This window comes from Hemiscyllium ocellatum, chromosome 34 (genome assembly GCF_020745735.1).
Source record: "Hemiscyllium ocellatum isolate sHemOce1 chromosome 34, sHemOce1.pat.X.cur, whole genome shotgun sequence".
NCBI classification, from domain to species: Eukaryota; Metazoa; Chordata; class Chondrichthyes; order Orectolobiformes; family Hemiscylliidae; genus Hemiscyllium; species Hemiscyllium ocellatum.
This window is the reverse complement of record NC_083434.1, coordinates 7,306,399-7,329,633: the sequence shown is the minus strand read 5'-3', so window position 1 is coordinate 7,329,633 and position 23,235 is coordinate 7,306,399.

Below are 23,235 nucleotides of genomic sequence, written 5' to 3'. Positions count from 1 at the left end.
ATAAGTTTATGAACAGGAGAGGCTTGAAGGGGTCTGGACCAAGCTCAGGCAGATGGGACTAGTTTAGATAGGAACATGGATTAGTTGGACTGAACAGTCTGTTTCTGTGCTATATGACTATGACTCTTTAACTCACCTCTGACATGGATCTGATGCCATCTAAGATGGTTAATGTTGGAAAATGGGAAATTTCAGTCTTTGAAACCTGAGATGAGTATGAGGAGTTCCATAATTGCCCTGTCTCCCTGGAAATGCTACAATGATTGACAGCTAGAAACCATTCTTTTAAAAGGACTGTTTAACGCACATCAATGGTTTTGAAGTTCTGCAGTCTGTTCGAGTTTGTTACTGACTGAACTTAAGAATAGATTCTGCAACAGAAAAGCCTAAAGTGGGAATAGTGAATCGGATAAATCGTTTATTCGCTCTTTAGCAAACCTTCCAGTTCAAACACATGTTAGTTTTGTAACACCTTGCTGATTTTAAAACAAAATGTTTGGACAAGCTTCAGAAACTGCCAAAATTTCTTTTGCAGCAAATTCCCAAAAGTGTAACATTGCCAGAAGACGCTGACCTGGAACACGTACTCTGTGCACAATTTCAAATCACACAGGCACAAAAAAAAATCCAGTTACAAACAATACTACTGTATCCAGCACGGACCACAAGTCACAAGCCCCTACACCACAGCTGTGTGTGAATGGCCTGCATTCAGGGAGAACAGCTGCAGTAAAGCTCTGCGGTTTTTGGTGTTAGAGCACTTTGAGCCAAATCCAGCTCGCGCTCTCGTCCTGAACCAGGCATCCATCCAGTTTCTCCCCACACTCTGCTATAAATACAAATGCTGCCTTATCGGTGTTAAACCAGCTCACTTCCTACCACACATGTGTTGCTGTCATCAGTAGCTCCTATTTACTAGGCTGGTACCAATTGTGTTCGTTAAGTCTAACAAAGGGTGTGGGCTAGTTCTGCAACGGACATCCAATATTTATCTGTCAACATTGTGGTTAGTTTGTTTTCTTGCTTTGGTTGTTAAGTTGTGCGTTGTGCTTTTAGCACATACATAATTTTACAAAATTTAAAAACAAGAGAGATTCAGAAGTTGATTTCAATGCAATACAATTAAAGTTAGCAATCAATATCAACCTTAACCTAATACTTGAACAAAATACTTGAGGAATATGATAGTTTCAGCCTTGAGCACATTCTATAAATCCCAAATTCTATATTAAAGTAATTTTACAACATTGCACTCCTAATGCTCAGTGTTATCTGCAAGAAGTACTTATCCAGAGACAAAGCCTCCACGGTCTTCCACTCATTAATTTTAAAATAAATATAAATTGTGTATGAGAGGGTGGGAAGGAGAGGGCAAGTCACTGAATTCCATGTAGGTCCTCGAAGGTGAGGTCTGAGGCTATGAATGTACCACCATAGCACATACCTAAGACTTGAATAAAAGCAAAATACTCATGAGGCTGAAATATACTGATAAAAATTCTGGAGAAATTCAGCAGGTCTGGCAGCATCTATGGAGAGCCGAACAGACTTAATGTTTTGCGGCTGGGGTGGGGCATGACTCTTCTTCAGATCTGAAGAAGAAGGTTATGAAGAAGTTATACCAGATTCGAAATGTTAATTCTATTTCTCTCTCCACGGATGCTGTCAGATTTGCTGTGTTACTCCAGCATTTTGTATCCACAAAATCCTGATAGCTCACGCATTGTAGTCCAAATTCAACCAATCATTAAAACGCTAAACCGTTCCAATCAGGACAAAACCGAAGAGATTTGGAGGAAAGGGCAATGTAGATTACCTTACTTAGGTTGGCTCTTTGCTGGCACATTACAAAATTAACTCAGTGCTTTCTTCCCTCCCAATTAGGGAGCATAAATATACCAAAGAGCAGTGGAATTAGGGCTGGTGCATTATTTGAAGATGATCACTGGGTCTTCTCTGTAGTTCCATTGTGCTGGCATGGTTAGAGAAAAAGGATGGGCTTTTACAAGATTAGAAATTCTCATTTTTATTCTCTTGGGTTATGGGCATCACTGGCTATGCCAGTATTTAATGGCCAAACTGAACTGGCCTTGTGAAAAATAGTGATCAGCTCTTTCTTTAAACCACTCCAAGTCCGTGTGATGCAGGTACATCCACAGCGCTGTTCGGAAGGGAATTACAGGAATTTGACCCAGTGACAGTCAAGCAACAGCAATATAGTTCAAAGTTGGAATGGTGAGTAGCTTGGATGTGCTATTGCAGATGATGGTGTTCCCAAGCTTCTGCTACTCTCGTCCTTCTAGCTGCTTGAGATCACAGATTTCAAGGGTACTATTGAAGGGGCCTGTGTGAGTTGGCGTCATGCGTATTGTAGATGGTACACAGTACTTTAATGGACTGGTGAAGAAAATGAATATTGAAGGTGGTGAATAGGTTTCAACCAAGCCCGATGCTTTGTCCAGGATGCTGTTGAACCTCTTGAGAGTTAGTGAAGCTGCACACATCTGGACAAGTGTTAAGTATTTGATCATGCTCCTGAATTGTGCCATGCAGATGGTGAAAAGGCTTTGGGAAGGCAGAAAGTCAGTAACTAGCTGCAGAACTCTTAGCCTCTGACCTGTTCCTCTGTCTACAATATTTGCTTATCTGGTGTAGTTAAATTTTAGGTTAATGGTAACCTGCAAGATATTTATAATGGGGGATTAGGCAAGTATATTGCCATGAAATGCCAAGGAGAAATGTTTAGATTTCTCTAGTTGGATATTGTCTTTGTCTCACACTTATCTGGGATAAATGTTATTTGTTACTTATCAGGCCAAACTTGGATGTTGTCCAGGTCTTGCTGCATAGAACACAGACTGCTTCAGTATCTGAGGAGTATGAACATTGCTAAACATTGTGCAATCATGAGTGTACATACCCACTTCTGATCTTAAGATGGCTTGAACATCATTGGTGAGCAAGTGAAGATGATTGGGCTTAGACCACTACGCAAGGAATTCTGACAATGATATTCTGGTTCTGAGATGATTGATCTCCAACAACCACTGGCATAGTTGTACAGAAGCATACCATTCTACATATTAATAATGTATTTCAGTGGTGCCTGCTGTGAGATAATGTTAACCAGGATAGCAGGAGACTTTTCCACATAATATTTCCATAAAGTATTACCATATGATTTCTTTGAAGCATTCACCTGGGCTAGGAGATAGGAACCTTCATTTGTTTCATCCCTGATAATGCAGATGTCCCACATTAATGTGACACAACAAAATTGTAGTTGGAATTGAATGTGAAACCATAGTGTTCTGACTCAGATGTGAGTGTTCCCATTGACCTAAGTCTGTCTCTTTGGATCAGCCAGTGAGTCACAGAATAGTGGGTGTTTAGTGGTGGGAGTGTGGAGAAGGTTGTGATTCAAGATAGCGTCAATGGGAAAGCAGGCAGTCAAGCACTGTAGTTCAGGAAGCTGACCCCATGATAAGTCATTCACATTAAAGATAGAAGAAAGAGTAACTATGAAATAACTAGTCCAAAGAAAGTTCACCATGTAACAGCAAGATGTCCTGTTGAAATAAAGCTGTACTTGTGACCTACAAATCGAGTATAAAATAGAAGTGTGAATAAATTCCATCTTTGATAAAGAAGAGCTCCAACTGGGAGGAAAGTTACAGTTTAGAGCGGCACAATGGCTAGCATGCTGCCTCACAGCGCCAGAGACCCGGGTTCAATTCCCGCCTCACTAAACCTGCACATCTTTGGACTGTGGGAGGAAACCGGAGCACCCAGAAGAAACCCACTCAGACACTGGGAGAATGTGCAAACTCCACACAGTCAGTCACCTGAGGCGGGAATTGAACCCAGGTCTCTGGCACTCTAAGGCAGCAGTGCTAACTGCTGTGCCACCCACATGATTTATGGGTCAATGCCTATTACCATACGTCGCCACTGACCATGACATTCTCACCCTCTCTATCCTAATCATTGCACACCCAACCTTCTAACCATTTTCGCCCAATCATCCTGAAGACATGTGACTTTTCCTTTGAGCCAGAAAGTTGTAGATTCAATTCCACAGGATTGAACCCAGGAGGATGCTTTAATATAAGATGGAGAGATACTGCACAAACAGAGTTGCCTCCGTTTGGATGAGATATCAAACAGAGATTCCATGGCACAGGTTGAAGGAAATCAGGAGAGCTATCCCTGGTGTCCTGACCAATACTTGTTGCAGGGAAACAGCAGCACCCTCAAGCTCCCCATAAAACAACACACTGCCCTGCTTTGGGACCATATCGGTATTCCTTTACAAAAACTGAATGGCTTTGTGGGTCCAACTACAGCAAATGAACTGAAGTGGTTCAACAAGTCAGTCCATCTTCAGCTTCTCAAGGGAAAGGAGGGTTAGACAATAAATGCTGGACCAAGAGGAAATGCTCACAGCGCTTGAATACAAAAAAAAGAAAAATCTGGAATCTTTTCTGATCACATATACAGCAAGAAGGAAGATCAAAATGAGTCGGGTATCAATTAATGTGTTGAATGATAGCTAGAAACTAAGGTGAAAGCAAGGTACAAAAGGGGTGGAGGTCACACCACTGCAAGGTACAACAGAGGTAGAGGTCACACCACTGCAAGGTACATCAGAGGTAGAGGTCACATCACTGCAAGGTACAACAGAGTTAGGGGTCACATCACTGCAAGGTACAACAGAGGTAGGAGAAACATCACTGCAAGATACAACATAGGAAGGAGTCAATTCACTGCAAGGTACAACAGAGGTAGAGGTCACATCACTGCAGGGGACAACAGAGACAGGGGTCACATCACTGCAAGGTACAAAAGAGGGAGGAGTCACATCACTAGAAGGTACAACAGAGGTCGAGGTCACATCACAGTAAGGTCCAAAAAAGGTAGGGGTCACATCACTGCAAGGTACCACAGAGGAGGAATCACATCACTGTAGCGTACAACAGAGGTAAAGGTCACATTACTGCAAGGTACAACAGAGGTAGGCATTATTTCATTGCAAGGTACAACAGAGGTAGGGGTCACATCACTGCAAGGTACAACACAGGTATGGGTCACATCACTGCAAGGTACAGCAGAAGTAGGGGTCACATCACTGCAAGGTACAACAGAGGTAGGGGTTACATCACTGCAAGGTACAACAGAGGTAGGGGTCACATCACTGCATGGTACAACAGAGGTAAGAATCACATCACTGCAAGGTACAATGAAGGTATGGGTCACATCACTGTAAGGTACAACAGAAGTAGAGATCACATGACTCCAAAGTACAACAGAGGTTGTGGTCACATCACTGCATGGTACAACAGAGATAGGGTACGTGTCACGACAAGTATCAACAGAGGTAGGGTTCACATCACTGCTAATACAACAGAGGTTGGCGTCACATCACTGCAGGGTACAATAGAGGTAGGCATTATTTCATTGCAAGGTACAACAGAGGTAGGGGTCACATCACTGCAAGGTCCAACAGAGGTAGGGGTCACATCGCTTAAAAGATACAATAGAGGTACGCGTTTTTTTTTAGATTAGACTTACAGTGTGGAAACAGGCCCTTCGGCCCAACAAGTCCACACCGACCCGCCGAAGCGAAACCCACCCATACCCCTACATTACTCCTTACCTAACACTACGGGCAATTTAGCATGGCCAATTCACCTGACCCGCACATCTTTGGACTGTGGGAGGAAACCGGAGCACCCGGAGGAAACCCACGCAGACACGGGGAGAACGTGCAAACTCCACACAGTCAGTCGCCTGAGTCGGGAATTGAACCTGGGTCTCTGGTGCTGTGAGGCAGCAGTGCTAACCACTGTGCCACCGTGCCGCCCATATACTTACTAGATTACTTACAGTGTGGAAACAGGCCCTTCGGCCCAACAAGTCCACACCGACCCACCGAAGCGCAACCCATCCATATACCCCTTACCTAACACTACGGGCAATTTAGCATGGCCAATTCACCTGACCCGCACATCTTTGGACTGTGGGAGGAAACCGGAGCACCCGGAGGAAACCCACGCAGACACGGGGAGAACGTGCAAACTCCACACAGTCAGTCGCCTGAGGCGGGAATTGAACCCAGGTCCCTGGCGCTGTGAGGCAGCAGTGCTAACCACTGTGCCACCGTGCCGCCGTTACATTACTGCAAGGTACAACAGAGGTAGAATCACATCTATGCAAGGTACAACACAGGTAGATGTCACAACACTGCATGGTACAACAGAGGTAGAGATCACATCACTGCATGGTACAACAGAGGTAGGGTACGCGTCACCTCATGTATCAACAGAGAAAGGGGTCACATCACTGAAAGATACAAGAAAGGTAGATGTCAAATCACTGCAAGCTACAACACATGTAACGGTCACATCACTGAAAGGTACCACAGAGATAGACATCACATCACTGCAAGCTGCAACAGAGGTAGGGGTCACATCACTGCAGGGTACAACAGACGTAGGGGTCACATCACTTCAGGGTACAACAGAGGTAGGGGTCATATCACTTCAGGGTACAACAGAGGTAGGGGTCATATCACTGCGGGTAAAACAGAGGTAGGGGTCACATCTCTGCAGGGTACAACAGAGGTAGGGGTCATATCACTGCGGGTAAAACAGAGGTAGGGGTCACATCTCTGCAGGGTACAACAGAGGTCGGGGTCACATGACTCCAAGGTACAACAGAGGTTGTGGTCACGTCACTGCAACGTACAACAGAGGTAGGGGTCACATCTCTGCAGGGTACAACAGAGGTCGGGGTCACATCACTGAAAGTTACACCCGAGGTATGGGTCACATCACTGCAAGATATAACACAGGTAGGGGTCACATCACTGCAAGGTACAACAGAGTTAGGGGACACATGACTGCAAAGTACAACAGAGGTGAAGCTCACGTCAGTGCATGGTACAACAGAGATAGGGTACGTGTCACGACAAGTATCAACAGAGGTAGGGTTCACATCACTACTAACTACAACAAAGGTAGGGGTCACATCACTGCAGGGTAGAACAAAGGTAGGGGTCACATCACTGCAAGTTACAACAGAGATGGGGTCACATCGTTTAAAAGGTACAATACAGGTACGCGTTACATTACTGCAAGGTACAACAGAGGTAGGGGTCACATCACTACAATTTCCAACAGAGATAGCGTCACATTACTGAATGATACAACAGAGGTAGGGGTCACATCACTGCAAGTTACAACAGAGGTAGGGGTCACATTACTGCAAGGTGCAACAGAGGTAGGGGTCACAGCACTGCAAGGTACAACAGTGGTAGGGGTCACAGCACTGCAAGGTACAACAGGGGTAGGGGTCACATCACTGCATGGTACAACAGAGTTAGGGGACACATGACTGCAAGGTACAACAGAGGTGAAGTTCACATCACTGCATGGTACAACAGAGATAGGGTACGTGTCACGACAAGTATCAACAGAGGTAGGGTTCACATCACTACTAACTACAACAAAGGTAGGGGTCACATCACTGCAGGGTAGAACAAAGGTAGGGGTCACATCACTGCAAGTTACAACAGAGATGGGGTCACATCGTTTAAAAGGTACAATACAGGTACGCGTTACATTACTGCAAGGTACAACAGAGGTAGGGGTCACATCACTACAATTTCCAACAGAGATAGCGTCACATTACTGAATGATACAACAGAGGTAGGGGTCACATCACTGCAAGTTACAACAGAGGTAGGGGTCACATTACTGCAAGGTGCAACAGAGGTAGGGGTCACAGCACTGCAAGGTACAACAGTGGTAGGGGTCACAGCACTGCAAGGTACAACAGGGGTAGGGGTCACATCACTGCATGGTACAACAGAGTTAGGGGACACATGACTGCAAGGTACAACAGAGGTGAAGTTCACATCACTGCATGGTACAACAGAGATAGGGTACGTGTCACGACAAGTATCAACAGAGGTAGGGGTCACATTACAGCAAGGTACAACAGAGGTAGGAGTCACATCACTGCAGGGTACAACAGAGGTAGGGGTCACATCACTGCAGGGTACAACAGAGGTAGGGGTCACATCTCTGCAGGGTACAACAGAGGTAGGGGGTCACATCTCTGCAGGGTACAACAGAGGTAGGGGTCACATCTCTGCAGGGTACAACAGAGGTCGGGGTCACTTCACTGCAAGGTACAATGAAGGTATGGGTCACATCACTGCAGGGTACAACAGAGATAGGGAATGTGTCACGACAAGTATAAACAGAGGTAGGGGTCACATCAATGCAATGTCCAATAGAGGTTGGCGTCAAACCACTGCGAGGTACCACAGTGGTAGGGTCACATCACTGAAATTAACTCCCGAGGTAGGGGTCACATCACTGCAAGTTACAACAGAGGTAGGAGTCACATCACTGCAAGGTACAACAGAGGTAGATGTCACATCACTGCAACGTACAACAGAGGTAGGGGTCACATCACTGCAAGGTAATACACAGGTAGGGGTCACATCACAGCAAGTTACAACAGAAATAGGGTCACATCGTTTAAAAGATACAATACAGGTACGCGTTACATTACTGCAAGGTACAACAGAGGTAGGGGTCACATCACTGCAGGGTACAACAGAGGTAGGGGTCACATCACTGCAAGGTACAACAGAGGTAGGGGTCACATCACTGCGGGGTACAACAGAGGTAGGGGTCACATCACTGCAGAGTACAACAGAGGTAGGGGTCACATCACTGCAAGGTACAACAGAGGTAGGGGTCACATCACTGCGGGGTACAACAGAGGTAGGGGTCACATCACTGCAGAGTACAACAGAGGTAGGGGTCACATCACTGCAGGGTACAACAGATGTAGGGGTCACATCACTGCAAGGTACAACACAGGTAGATGTCACATCTCTACAAGGTGCAACAGAGGTAGAGGTCACATCACTACAAGGTACAACAGAGGTAGGGGGTCACAGCACTGCAAGGAACAACAGAGGTAGGGGTCACATCACTGCAGGGTACAACAGATGTAGGGGTCACATCACTGCAGAGTACAACAGAGGTAGGGGTCACATCACTGCATGGTACAACAGAGATGGGGGTCACAGCACTGCAAGGTACAACAGAGATAGGGAATGTGTCACGACAAGTATAAACAGAGGTAGGGGTCACATCAATGCAAAGTCCAACAGAGGTTGGCGTCAAAGCACTGCGAGGTACCACAGTGGTAGGGTCACATCACTGAAAGTTATACCCGAGGTAGGGGCCACATCACTGCAAGGTATAACAGAGGTAGGGGTCACATCACTGCAAAGTACAACACAGGTAGAGGTCACATCACTGCAAAGTACAACAGAGGTAGGGGTCACATCACTGCAAGGTACAACAGAGATAGGGGTCACATCAATGCAAGGTACAACAGAGGTAGGGGTCACATCAATGCAATGTCCAACAGAGGTAGGAGTCACATCACTGCGGGGTACAACAGAGGTCGGGGTCACATCAATGCAATGTCCAACAGAGGTAGGGGTCACATCAATGCAATGTCCAACAGAGGTAGGAGTCACATCACTGCAAGGTACAACAGAGGTAGGGGTAGCATCAATGCAAGGTACAACAGAGGTAGGGGTCACATCACTACAATTTCCAACAGAGATAGCGTCACATTACTGAATGATACAACAGAGGTAGGTGTCACATCACTGCAAGGTACAACAGAGGTAGGGGTCACAGCACTGCATGGTACAACAGAGTTAGGGGACACATGACTGCAAGGTACAACAGAGGTGAAGGTCACATCACTGCATCGTACAACAGAGATAGGGTACGTGTCACGACAAGTATCAACAGAGGTAGGGGTCACATCACTGCTAATACAACCGAGGTAGGGGTCACATCATTGCAGGGTACAACAGAGGTAAGCGTCACATCACTGCAGGGTACAACAGAGGTAAGCGTCACATCACTGCAAGGCACAACAGAGGTAGGGGTCACATCACTGCAGGGTATAACAGCGGTAGGGGTCACATCACTGCATGGTACAACAGAGATAGGGTACGTGTCACGACAAGTATCAACAGAGGTAGGGGTCACATCACTGCTAATACAACCGAGGTAGAGGTCACATCACTGCAGGGTAAAACAGAGGTAGGGGTCACATCACTGCAAGGTATAACACAGGCAGTGGTCACATCACTGCAAGGTACAACAGAGATAGGGTCACATCGTTTAAAAGATACAATAGAGGTACGCGTTACATTACTGCAAGGCACAACAGAGGTAGGAGTCACATCACTGCAACTTACAACGGAGGTAGAGGTCACATCATTGCACGATACAACAGAGGTAGGGTACGCGTCACCTCATCTATCAACAGAGATAGGGGTCACATCACGAAAAGATACAAGAGAGGTAGATGACAAATCACTGCAAGCTACAACACATGCAACGGTCACATCACTGAAAGGTACCACAGCGATAGACGTCACATCACTGCAAGCTGCAACAGAGGACGCGGTCACATCACTGCAAATTACAATAAAGGTAGAAGTCAAGTCGGTGCAAGGTACAACAAAGATAAGGGTCACATCAATGCAAGGTACAATAGAGGTGGGGTTACAACACTGCAAGGTACAACAGAGGTAGGGGTCACATCACTGCAAGGTACAACAGAGGTAGGTGGTCACAACAGAGGTAGGGCGGCACGGTGGTTAGCACTGCTGCCTCACAGCGCCAGAGACCAGGGTTCAATTCCCACCTCAGGCGACTGACTGTGTGGAGTTTGCATGTTCTCCTCGTGTCTGCATGGGTTTCCTCCGGGTGCTCCTGTTTCCTCCCACAGTCCAAACATGTGCGGGTCGAATGAAATGGCAATGCTAAATTGCCCATAGTGTTAGGTAATGGATAGGTGTAGGGGTATGGGTGGGTTGCGTTTGGCGGGTCGGTGTGGACCTGTTGGGCCGAAGGGCCTGTTTCCACACTGTAAGTAATCTAATCTAATCACTGCAATGTACAACAGAGGTAGGGGCTCACATCACTGCAGGGTACAACAGAGGTAGGGGGTCACATCACTGCAAGGTACAACAGATGTAGGGGTCACATCACTGCAGGGTACAACAGAGGTAGGCGTCACATCACTGCAGGGTACAACAGAGGTAGGGGTCACATCACTGCAAGGTATAACAGAGGTAGGGGTCACATCACTGCAAGGTATAACACAGGCAGAGGTCATATCACTGCAAGGTATAACACACGTAGGGGTCACATCACTGCAAAGTACAACAGAGGTAGGGGTCACAGCACTGCAAGGTACAACAGAGGTAGGGGTCAAATCACTGCAAGGTACCACAGTGGTAGGGTCACATCACTGAAAGTTACACCCGAGGTAGGGGTCACATCACTGCAAGGTACAACAGAGATAGGGGTCACATCACTGCAAGTTACAACAGAGATAGGGTCACATCGTTTAAAAGATACAATAGAGATACGCGTTACATTACTGCAAGGTACAACACAGGTAGATGTCACATCACTGCAAGGTACAACAGAGGTAGGGGTCACAGCACTGCAAGGTACAACAGGGGTAGGGGTCACATCACTGCATGGTACAACAGAGTTAGGGGACACATCACTGCAAGGTACAACAGAGGTGAAGGTCACATCACTGCATCGTACAACAGAGATAGGGTACGTGTCACGACAAGTATCAACAGAGGTAGGGGTCACATCACTGCTAATACAACAGAGGTAGGGGTCACATCATTGCAGGGTACAACAGAGGTAAGCGTCACATCACTGCAGGGTACAACAGAGGTAGGGGTCACATCACTGCAAGGTACAACGAAGGTATGGGTCACATCACTGCAGGTTCCAACAGAAGTAGAGATCACATGACTGCAAGGTACACCAGTGATTGTGGTCACATCACTGCATCATACAACAGAGATAGGGAATGTGTCATTACAAGTATAAACAGAGGTAAGGGTCACATCAATGCAATGTCCAACACAAGTTGGCGTCAAAGCACTGCGAGGTACCACAGTGGTAGGGTCACATCACTGAAATTAACACCCGAGGTAGGGGTCACATCACTGCAAGGTACAACAGAGGTAGAGGTCACAGCACTGCAAGGTACAACAGAGGTAGGTGTCACATCACTGCAAGGTACAACAGAGTTCGGGGACACATGACTGCAAGGTACAACAGAGGTGAAGGTCACATCACTGCATGGTACAACAGAGATAGTGTACGTGTCACGACAAGTATCAACAGAGGTAGGGGTCACATCACTGCTAATACAACCGAGGTAGAGGTCACATCACTGCAGGGTAAAACAGAGGTAGGGGTCACATCACTGCAAGGTATAACTCAGGTAGGGGTCACATCACAGCAAGTTACAACAGAGATAGGGTCACATCGTTTAAAAGTTACAATACAGGTACGCGTTACATTACTGCAAGGTACAACAGAGGTAGGGGTCACATCACTGCAGGGTACAACAGAGGTAGGGGTCACATCACTGCAGGGTACAACAGCGGTAGGGGTCACATCACTGCAGAGTACAACAGAGGTAGGGGTCACATCACTGCAGGGTATAACAGCGGTAGGGGTCACATCACCGCAGGGTATAACAGAGGTAGGGGTCACATCACTGCGAGGTACCACAGTGGTAGGGACACTTCACTGAAAGTTACACCCGAGGTAGGGGTCACATCACTGCAAGGTGTAACACAGGCAGGGGTCACATCACTGCAAGGTACAACAGAGATAGGGTCACATCGTTTAAAAGATACAATAGAGGTACGCGTTACATTACTGCAAGGCACAACAGAGGTAGGAGTCACATCACTGCAACTTACAACGGAGGTAGAGGTCACATCACTGCACGATACAACAGAGGTAGGGTACGTGTCACCTCATCTATCAACAGAGATAGGGGTCACATCACGAAAAGATACAAGAGAGGTAGATGACAAATCACTGCAAGCTACAACACATGCAACGGTCACATCACTGAAAGGTACCACAGCAATAGACGTCACATCACTGCAAGCTGCAACAGAGGACGCGGTCACATCACTGCAAATTACAACAAAGGTAGAAGTCAAGTCGGTGCAAGGTACAACAGAGATAAGGGTCACATCACTGCAAGGTACAATAGAGGTGGGGTTACAACACTGCAAGGTACAACAGAGGTAGGGGTCACATCACTGCAAGGTACAACAGAGGTAGGGGGTCACAACAGAGGTAGGGCGGCACGGTGGTTAGCACTGCTGCCTCACAGCGCCAGAGACCAGGGTTCAATTCCCACCTCAGGCGACTGACTGTGTGGAGTTTGCATGTTCTCCTCGTGTCTGCGTGGGTTTCCTCCGGGTGCTCCTGTTTCCTCCCACAGTCCAAACATGTGCGGGTCGAATGAAATGGCAATGCTAAATTGCCCATAGTGTTAGGTAATGGATAAATGTAGGGGTATGGGTGGGTTGCATTTGGCGGGTCGGTGTGGACCTGTTGGGCTGAAGGGCCTGTTTCCACACTGTAAGTAATCTAATCTAATCACTGCAATGTACAACAGAGGTAGGGGCTCACATCACTGCAGGGTACAACAGAGGTAGGGGGTCACATCACTGCAAGGTACAACAGAGGTAGGGGTTACATAATGCAATGTCCAACAGAGGTAGGAGTCACATCACTGCAGGGTACAATAGAGGTAGGGGGTCACATCACTGCAAGGTACAACAGAGGTAGGGGTTACATAATGCAATGTCCAACAGAGGTAGAAGTCACATCACTGCAGGGTACAACAGAGGTAGGGGGTCACATCACTGCAATGTCCAATAGAGATAGGCGTCAAATCACTGCGAGGTACCACAGTGGTAGGGTCACATCACTGAAAGTTACACCCGAGGTAGGGGTCACATCACTGCAAGGTACAACACAGGTAGATGTCACATCACTACAAGGTACAACAGAGGTAGAGGTCACATCACTACAAGGTACAATAGAGGTAGGCGGTCACATCATTGCAAGGTACAACAGAGATAGGGGTCACATCACTGCAAGGAACAACAGAGGTAGGGGTCACAGCACTGCAAGGTACAACAGAGGTAGGGGTCAAATCACTGCAAGGTATAACAGAGATAGGGGTCACATCACTGCAAGGTATAACACAGGCAGAGGTCATATCACTGCAAGGTATAACACACGTAGGGGTCACATCACTGCAAAGTACAACAGAGGTAGGGGTCACATCACTGCAAGGTACAACAGAGGTAGGGGTCACAGCACTGCAAGGTACAACAGAGGTAGGGGTCAAATCACTGCAAGGTACCACAGTGGTAGGGTCATATCACTGAAAGTTACACCCGTGGTAGGGGGTCACATCACTATAAGGTACAACAGAGATAGGGGTCACATCACTGCAAGGTACAACAGAGATAGGGGTCACATCACTGCAAGTTACAACAGAGGTAGTGGTCACATCACTGCAAGGTACAACAGAGGTAGTGGTCACAGCACTACAAGGTATAACAGATGCAGCGGTCACATCACTACAAGGTACAACAGAGGTAGGGGTCACATTACTGCAAGGTAGACTGCCCGGTCGACCCATTGTCTCAGCCTGCTCCTGCCCCACCGGACTCATCTCTGCATACCTCGACATGGTCCTGTCCTCCTTAGTCCAAGAACTCCCCACCTACGTTCGGGACACCACCCACGCCCTCCACCTCCTCCATGATTTTCGCTTCCCCAGTCCCCAATGCCTTATCTTCACCGTGAACATCCAGTCCCTGTACACCACCATCCCCCATCACGAAGGACTCAAAGCCCTCCGCTTCTTCCTTTCCCGCCGTACCAACCAGTACCCTTCCACTGACACCCTCCTTCGACTGACTGAACTGGTCCTCAACCTGAACAACTTCTCTTTCCAATCCTCCCACTTCCTCTAAACCAAAGGAGTTGCCACGGGCACCCGCATGGGCCCCAGCTATGCCTGCCTCTTTGTAGGATAGGAGGAACAGTCCATCTTCGCAGCTACACTGGCACTAGCCCCCACCTTTACCACCGCTACATCAATGACTGTAACGGCGCTGCCTCGTGCTCCCACGAGGAGGTTGAACAGTTCATCCACTTTACCAACACCTTCCACACCGACCTCAAATTCACCTGGACCGTCTCAGACTCCTCCCTCCCCTTCCTAGACCTTTCCATTTCTACCTCGGGCAACCGAACCAACACGGACATTTACTATAAACCGAACGACTCCCATAGCTACCTTGACTACACCTCCTTCCACCCTGCCCCCTGTAAAAACATTATCCCATACTCCCAATTCCTTCGTCTCCGCCACATCTGCTCCCAGGAGGACCAGTTCCAATACCGTACAACCCAGATCACAGCACTGCAAAGTACAACAGAGGTAGGGGGTCACATCAAGGCAAAGTACAACAGAGGTAGAGGTCACATCACTACAAGGTACAACAGAGATAGGGGTCACATCATTCCAAGGTAGAACATAAGTAGAGGTCATATCACTGCAAGTTCTAACAGAGGTATAGGTCACGTCACTGTAAGATACAAAATAGGTCGGGGTCACATCAATGCAAGCTACAACAGAGGCAGGGGTCACATCGCTGCTTGGTACAACACAGGTAGATGTCACATCACTGCAAGGTACAATACAGGTAGGGGTCACAGCATTGCAGGGTACAAAAGAGGATTAGGTCACATCACTGTACGTTACAACAGAGGTCGTGGTCACATCCCTGCAAGGTACAAACAGAGGTAGGGGTCACATTACTGCAAGGTAGACTGCTCCGGCCGACCCATTGTCTCAGCCTGCTCCTGCCCCACCGGACTTATCTCTGCATACCTCGACATGGTCCTGTCCTCCTTAGTCCAAGAACTCCCCACCTACGTTCGGGACACCACCCACGCCCTCCACCTCCTCCATGATTTTCGCTTCCCCAGTCCCCAACACCTGAACTTTACCATGGACGTCCAGTCCCTGTACACCTCCATCCCCCATCACGAAGGACTCAAAGCCCTCCACTTCTTTCTTTCCCGCCGTTCCAACCAGTACCCTTCCACTGACACCCTCCTTCGACTGATTGAACTGGTCCTCACCCTGAACAACTTCTCTTTCCAATCCTCCCACTTCCTCCAAACCAAAGGAGTTGCCATGGGCACCCGCATGGGCCCCAGCTATGCCTGCCTCTTCATAGGATAGGAGGAACAGTCCATCTTCCGCAGCTACACTGACACTACCCCCCACCTTTTCCTCCGCAACATCAATGACTATCGGCGCTGCCTCGTGCTCCCACGAGGAGGTTGAACAATTCATCCACTTTACCAACACCTTCCACGCCAACCTCACATTTACCTGGACCATCTCAGACTCCTCCCTCCCCTTCCTAGACCTTTCCATTTCTATCTCGGGCAACCGAACCAACACGGACATTTACTATAAACCGACCGACTCCCACAGATACCTTGACTACACCTCCTCCCACCCTGCCCCCTGTAAAAACGCCATCCCATATTCCCAATTCCTTCATCTCCGCCACATCTGCTCCCAGGAGGACCAGTTCCAATACCGTACAACCCAGATGGCCTCCTTCTTCAAAGACCACAATTACCCCCCAGATGTGATCGACGATGCCCTTCACCGCATCTCCTCCACTTCTTGCTCCTCCGCCCTTGAGCCCCACCCCTCCAATCGCCACCAGGACAGAACTCCACTGGTCCTCACCTACCACCCCACCAACCTCCATATACATCATATCATCCGCCGCCATTTCTGCCACCTCCAAACGGACCCCACCACCAGAGATATATTTCCCTCCCCTCCACCATCAGCATTCCAAATAGACCACTCCCTCCGTGACTCCCTCGTCAGGTCCACATCCCCCACCAACCCAACCTCCACTCCCGGCACCTTCCCCTGCAACTGCAAGAAATGTAAAACTTGCGCCCACACCTCCCCCCTTACTTCCCTCCAAGGCCCCAAGGGATCCTTCCATATCTGCCACAAATTCACCTGCACCTCCACACACATCATTTACTGCATCCGCTGCACCCGATGTGGCCTCCTCTATATTGGGGAGACAGGCCGCCTACTTGCGGAACGTTTCAGAGAACACCTCTGGGACACCCGGACCAACCAACCCAACCACCCCGTGGTTCAACACTTCAACTCCCCCTCCCACTCCACCGAGGACATGCAGGTCCTTGGACCCCTCCATCGCCAGACCATAGCAACACGACGGCTGGAGGAAAGCGCCTCATCTTCCGCCTAGGAATTCTCCAAACACAAGGGATGAACTCCAATTTCTCCAGTTTCCTCATTTCCTCTCCCCCCACCTTCTCTCAGTCAAATCCCTCGAACTCAGCACCGCCTTCCTAACCTGCAATCTTCTTCCTGACCTCTCCGCCCCCACTCCCACTCCGGCCTATCACCCTCACCTTGACCTCCTTCCAACTATCGCATTTCCAACACCCCTCCCCTAAGCCCCTCCTCCCTACCTTTTATCTTAGCCTGCTGGACACACTTTCCTCATGACGAAAACGTCGACTCTCCTGCTCCTTGGATGCTGCCTGACCTACTGCGCTTTTCCAGCAACACATTTTCAACATCGTAGGTAGAGGTCACATCACTGCAAGATACAACAAAGGGCAGGGTCACAGCACTGCTAGGTACAAAAGAGGTCGCGGTCACAGAACTGCAAGATACATCAGAGGTAGACGTCACATCGCTGCTAGGTACAACAGAAGTAGGGATCACATCGCTGCAAGATACAACACAGGTAGGGGTCACAGCACTGCAAGGTACATCAGAGGTAGGGGTCACATCACTGAATGTTACATCAGAGTAGGGGTCACATCACTGCAAGTTACAACAGAGGTAGGGATCACATCTTTGCAAAGTACAACAGAGGTAGGGGTCACATTGCTGCTCGTTACAACAGAGGTGGAGGTCATATCAGTGCAAGGTACAATAGAGGTAGAGGTCATGTCACAGTAAGGAACAACATAGGTAGGGGTCATATCAATGCAAGGTACAACAGAGGTCAACGTCACATCACTACAAGGTACAACACAGGTAGCAGTCACATTTCTGCAAGGTACATCAGAGTAGGGGTCACATCAGTGCAAGGTACAACATAAGTAGAGGTCACATCTCTGCAAGGTCTTACAGAGGTAGAGGTCACGTCACTGTAAGGTACAACATAGGTCGGGGTCACATCAATGCAAGCTGCAACAGAGGTAGGAAAAGCGCAGCAGGTCAGGCAGCATCCAAAGAGCAGGAGAATCAACATTTCGGACATGAGCCCTTTTTTTAGATTAGATTAGATTACTTACAGTGTGGAAACAGGCCCTTCGGCCCAACAAGTCCACACCGACCCGCCGAAGCGCAACCCACCATACCCCTACATTTGCCCCTTACCTAACACTACGGGCAATTTAGCTTGGCCAATTCACCTGACCCGCACATCTTTGGACTGTGGGAGGAAACCGGAGCACCCAGAGGAAGCCCACGCAGACACGGGGAGAATGTGCAAACTCCACACAGTCAGTCGCCTGAGGCAGGAATTGAACCCTGGTCTCTGGCGCTGTGAGGCAGCAGTGCTAACCACTGTGCCAACGTGCCAAAGCACAGGAGAAACAACGTTTCGGGCATGAGCCCTTCTTCAGGAATAAAACGTCAATTCTCCTGTTCTTTGGATGCTGCCTGACCTGCTGCGATTTTCCAGCAACACATTTTCAGCTCTGATCTCCAGCATCTGCAGTCCTCACTTTCTCCACAGAAGAGGTCGGGGTCATATCACTGAATGTTACATCAAAGTAGGGGTCCCATCACTGCAAGTTACAACAGAGGTAGAGATCACATTACAGCAAGGTACAACAGAGGTAGAGGTCACATGACTGTAAGGTACAACAGAGGTAGGGGTCACATTACAGCAAGGTACGACAGAGGTAGGGGTCACATTTCTGCAAGGTACAACAGAGGTAGAGGTCACATCGCTGAAGGTTACATCAGAAACAGGGATTACAGCACTGCAAGGTACAACAGAGGTAGGGGGCACATCAATGCAAGTTAGCATGCACCTCCTTTTTCAACTCCAAGTTATCCAAGTTGTATCATAGCCCTGGACGAAAAAGGAAGATGATCATTGAGGACCAAACTGTGATCGTTCTAATTTGTCTCACTTTTGTCAGTTTCTGTTCTTCTATATCTCCTGGTCAATCTTCTAACGTCATGCATACAATTTCTCAGTTAATTGAAGGGATCCTATCACAAGGTGCAGGAGAATCGATGTTTCGGGCATAAGCCCTGAATGCCCGAAGCGTTGATTCTCCTGCTCCTTGGATGCTGCCTGACCTGTTGCGCTTTTCCAGCAACACATGTTTCAGCTCTGATCTCCAGCATCTGCAGTCTTCACTTTCTCCTCGGGATCCTATCACAGTCAGTCATAGTCAGTGTCTGATTTTAATCCAGAGGCATGGACACTGTCAGTCAGCTAATTGGGTGGTCAGGGTCAGTCCATTTATTTCTCTACAGACCAGGGAATATGCCACGGTCAGTCCTGCAGGTCCAGTTCAACCAGCCTGGGGATTAGCAGGTCAATCCAGGAGCTGCACATGAGAACTGCAGATGCTGGAGGTCAGAGTCAAGGAGTGTGGTGTTGGAAAAGCACAGCAGGTCAGGCAGCATCCGAGCAGCAGCTCCTCGGTTGCTACCTGACTGACTGTACTTTTCTGGCACCACACGTTTCGACTCTGCACATGGAGCAGCCAAGTGTCTGTTCACTCACCAGTTGGTTTTGCAATTCCAACTCAATCAGAGGTAGGCATTGGGCAATTTCAAGGGATAGGCAAATAGGCTCTCTATCACAGCGAAAATCCGAGTGGCCCAATTAAATAATTCCAACAGCAAGCTTGGTTGTGGGTTTCTTTTTTATAAAGAATGGGTCAACGATTCTCAACCATTTATCCCAAAACTAATGTTTCAGTCACCCATTCCCCACATACTCTCCTGCACAAACATGCTCAGACACAAACACACAGAGATCGAAACAGTTAAAGGTAAAATATTACTGCAATTTATATTTGCCTCAATCTCTTTTGTGGTGGAGCTGTAGTAATGTTTTACAGTTGAAATCAAGATATTGTAAACAATTCTCATTCAGCTGTAAGGTTTTCTGTTGTAAAATCACTAACAGGTTGTTTTCCAGGTAAACCTGAAGTTGGTGGGAGTCCTGTCCGTGAGGATTTCTGACAGTCAAAGTATTGCTGTTTATTACCTTGTCTGCTGGAATGATTTTCAACAAAACAATCGTGTTAAGACTCAATAGGCTCAGTAGCTCATTGGTCAGCACTGCTGCCTCACAGCACCAGGATGTGAGTTTGATTCCAGCCTCGGGCGACTGTCTATGTGGAGTTTGTGCATTCCCCCAGTGTCTGTGTGGGTTTGCTCCCACAGTCCAAAGATGTGCAGGTCAGGTGAATCGCCCATAGTGTTCAGGGATCTGTAGATTAGGGGAATTGTAGAGTAAGGGGGTAGGGGAATGAGTCTGGGTGGGTTACTCTTCAGAGGGTTGGTGTGAACCTGTTGGGCTGTTTCCACACTGTAGGGAATCTAATCTAATCAATTTCCCTCTGACTAATGCACCTAACACTCTGGACAACTTAGCATGGCCAATTCACCTGACCTGCACATCTTTGGACTGTGGGAGGAAACCGGAGCACCCCGAAACCCACGCAGACACGGGGAGAATGTGCAAACTCCACACAGACAGTCGTCCGAGGCTAGAATTGAACCTGGGTCCCTGGCGCTGTGAGGCAGCAGTGCGAACCACTGAGCCACCGTGCCGATAGTTACCCAAAAGAAGTTAGTGGTTTAATAAATCTAGCCTAACTCCTAGATGTCTATTAAATTGATACGTCAACTTATCCCTGAGCCCACAATAATAACTCTGAGATTGTGATAGTGCAGCCTACCTCTTAACCAGTCCTCCCTGTCTCAACCTGATTCTACATTCCTCCTAACCCTTTAGTGGACCAGACCAAACTAGGCCCAATATTTCCTGCTTCCACCAACCATGCTGCCATCCTTTCCCCACGTATACACAACATTTCTCCTACCCCTTACTTGAAGCCAACTCCCACCCCCACCCTCCACCACAGCACCCACTATCACCACTTCTGATTCCTCTCAGGTCCTAACACCACTTCTTCTGCCAGCCTGAACTTCCCTTTCCTGCTCCTGACAGCATTGCTCCTGTCCAGGCGATGTCCAAACAGTCAAAGTTGTCAGAACTGAGACAGCATTTGCAGAGTGTACATGAGGAAGGCAGGACAAAACCATCAGGGCAAGACCATCGTTGAGGGTGAGGATGGTATGATCATTGTTATGGGGATCACGGTAGGGTAATTCATTTTGGGGGATTGGGTTGAGAGAAGAGTGATCATTTGTGGGGAGTGGGATCATTACTGGTGGGGTTAAAGGGAGATGTGGTCACTATTAGGAGAGGTCTGGGGGAGGTTTGGTCACTATTGCTGGAGGGGTTGAAGTGGTGTTCACATTGAACAACTGAGTAGCAACAGTGAGATAATGAATAAATCATACACACTGCAGCTTTGGGACATTTAAACTGAACAGAATTCAACATCTACTGTGATGAAAAAGGGAGTATGGTTGATTATCCTGACTAAAAGGAACATTTGTATTTCGGGTATATTCCAAACTTCCGAAGGAGCCTGGATCAGAACTGCCGGCATGAAATGCGGAGCTCAGTCCGAACACAAAGAAGGAGAAAGTGAGGATCACCTACTGTATCCATTGCATCCGATTTGGTCTCCTCTACCTCAGAGAGACAGGACGCCTACTTGTGGATAGTTTCAGAGAACATCTCTGGGACACCTGCACCAACCAACCCCACTGTCCCTTGGCTGAACACTTCAACTCCCCCTCCCACTCTACCAAAGACATGCAGGTCCTGAGCCTCCTCCATCGCCAAACCCTACCCACCCAACACCTGGAGGAGGAACGTCTCACATTGCACCTTAGGACCCTGCAACCACAATGGATCAATGTGAATTCAACAGTTTCCTCATTTCCCCTCCCCTCACCTTATCCCAGTCCAAAGCCTCTAACTCAGCACTGCCCTCCCGACCTGCCCATCACGTTTCCCATTTATCCGCACCACCCCTCCCCTCTGACCTATCACCTTCTTCCTCACCTTCATCTACCTATCACATTCTCAGCCATCTTTCCCCCCCACCCCAACCCGACGCCCCTCCCATTTATCTCACAGCCCCCTGTCCACAAGCCTCATTCCTGATGAAGGGCTTATACCTGAAACGTCAATTCTCCTGCTTCTTGGATGATTAGATTAGATTACTTACAGTGTGGAAACGAATCAACAAGTCCACACCGACGCGCAACCCACCCATACCCTACGTTTACCCATTACCTAACACTACGGGCAACATAGCATGGCCAATTCACCGGACCCACACATCTTTGTGACTGTGGGAGGAAACCGGAGCACCCGGAGGAAACCCATGCAGACACGGGGAGAACGTGCAAACTCCACACAGTCAGTCGCCTGGCGGGAATTGAACCCGGGTCTCTGGCGCTGTGAGGCAGCAGTGCTAACCACTGTGCCACCATGCCACGCTGCCTGACCTGCTGTGCTTTTCCAGCACCATACTCTTAACACAAAGAAGTCAGAGTGGAGTGTCAATCTGACTGTGATTGCCATTCCTCAGAGTATCCATGTCACTATCTGTCAGAATATCCTTCACAGAGAACATAGTTCTTTGCAGCGTTGTTTTTGGTCCATGATATTATCTGGGGAACTCTCAATCTCCTGGATTCCCTTGGCAGAGAGACTCATCCCCATTAGTTCAGGTAGTTGTCCCATGGCATCCTCTGGTGCACCTTTAATGTTGTGAATGTCTAACATGGAAAGAAGCTGTATTTTGAAAATACTTTTTTTTCCCCATAGCAGCTTGAATTTCTGTATCAATCAATTGGATGAGGTAGTCTCTTTTTTGCAATATTCTGGATCAGTGGTGCTGGAAGAGCACAGCGGTTCAGGCAGCATCCAAGGGGCAGCAAAATCGACGTTTCAGGCAAAAGCCCTTCATCAGAAATAAAGGCAGTGAGCCTGAAACGTGGAGCGATAAGCTAGAGGAGGGTGGGAGTGGGGAGAAAGTAGCATAGAGTACA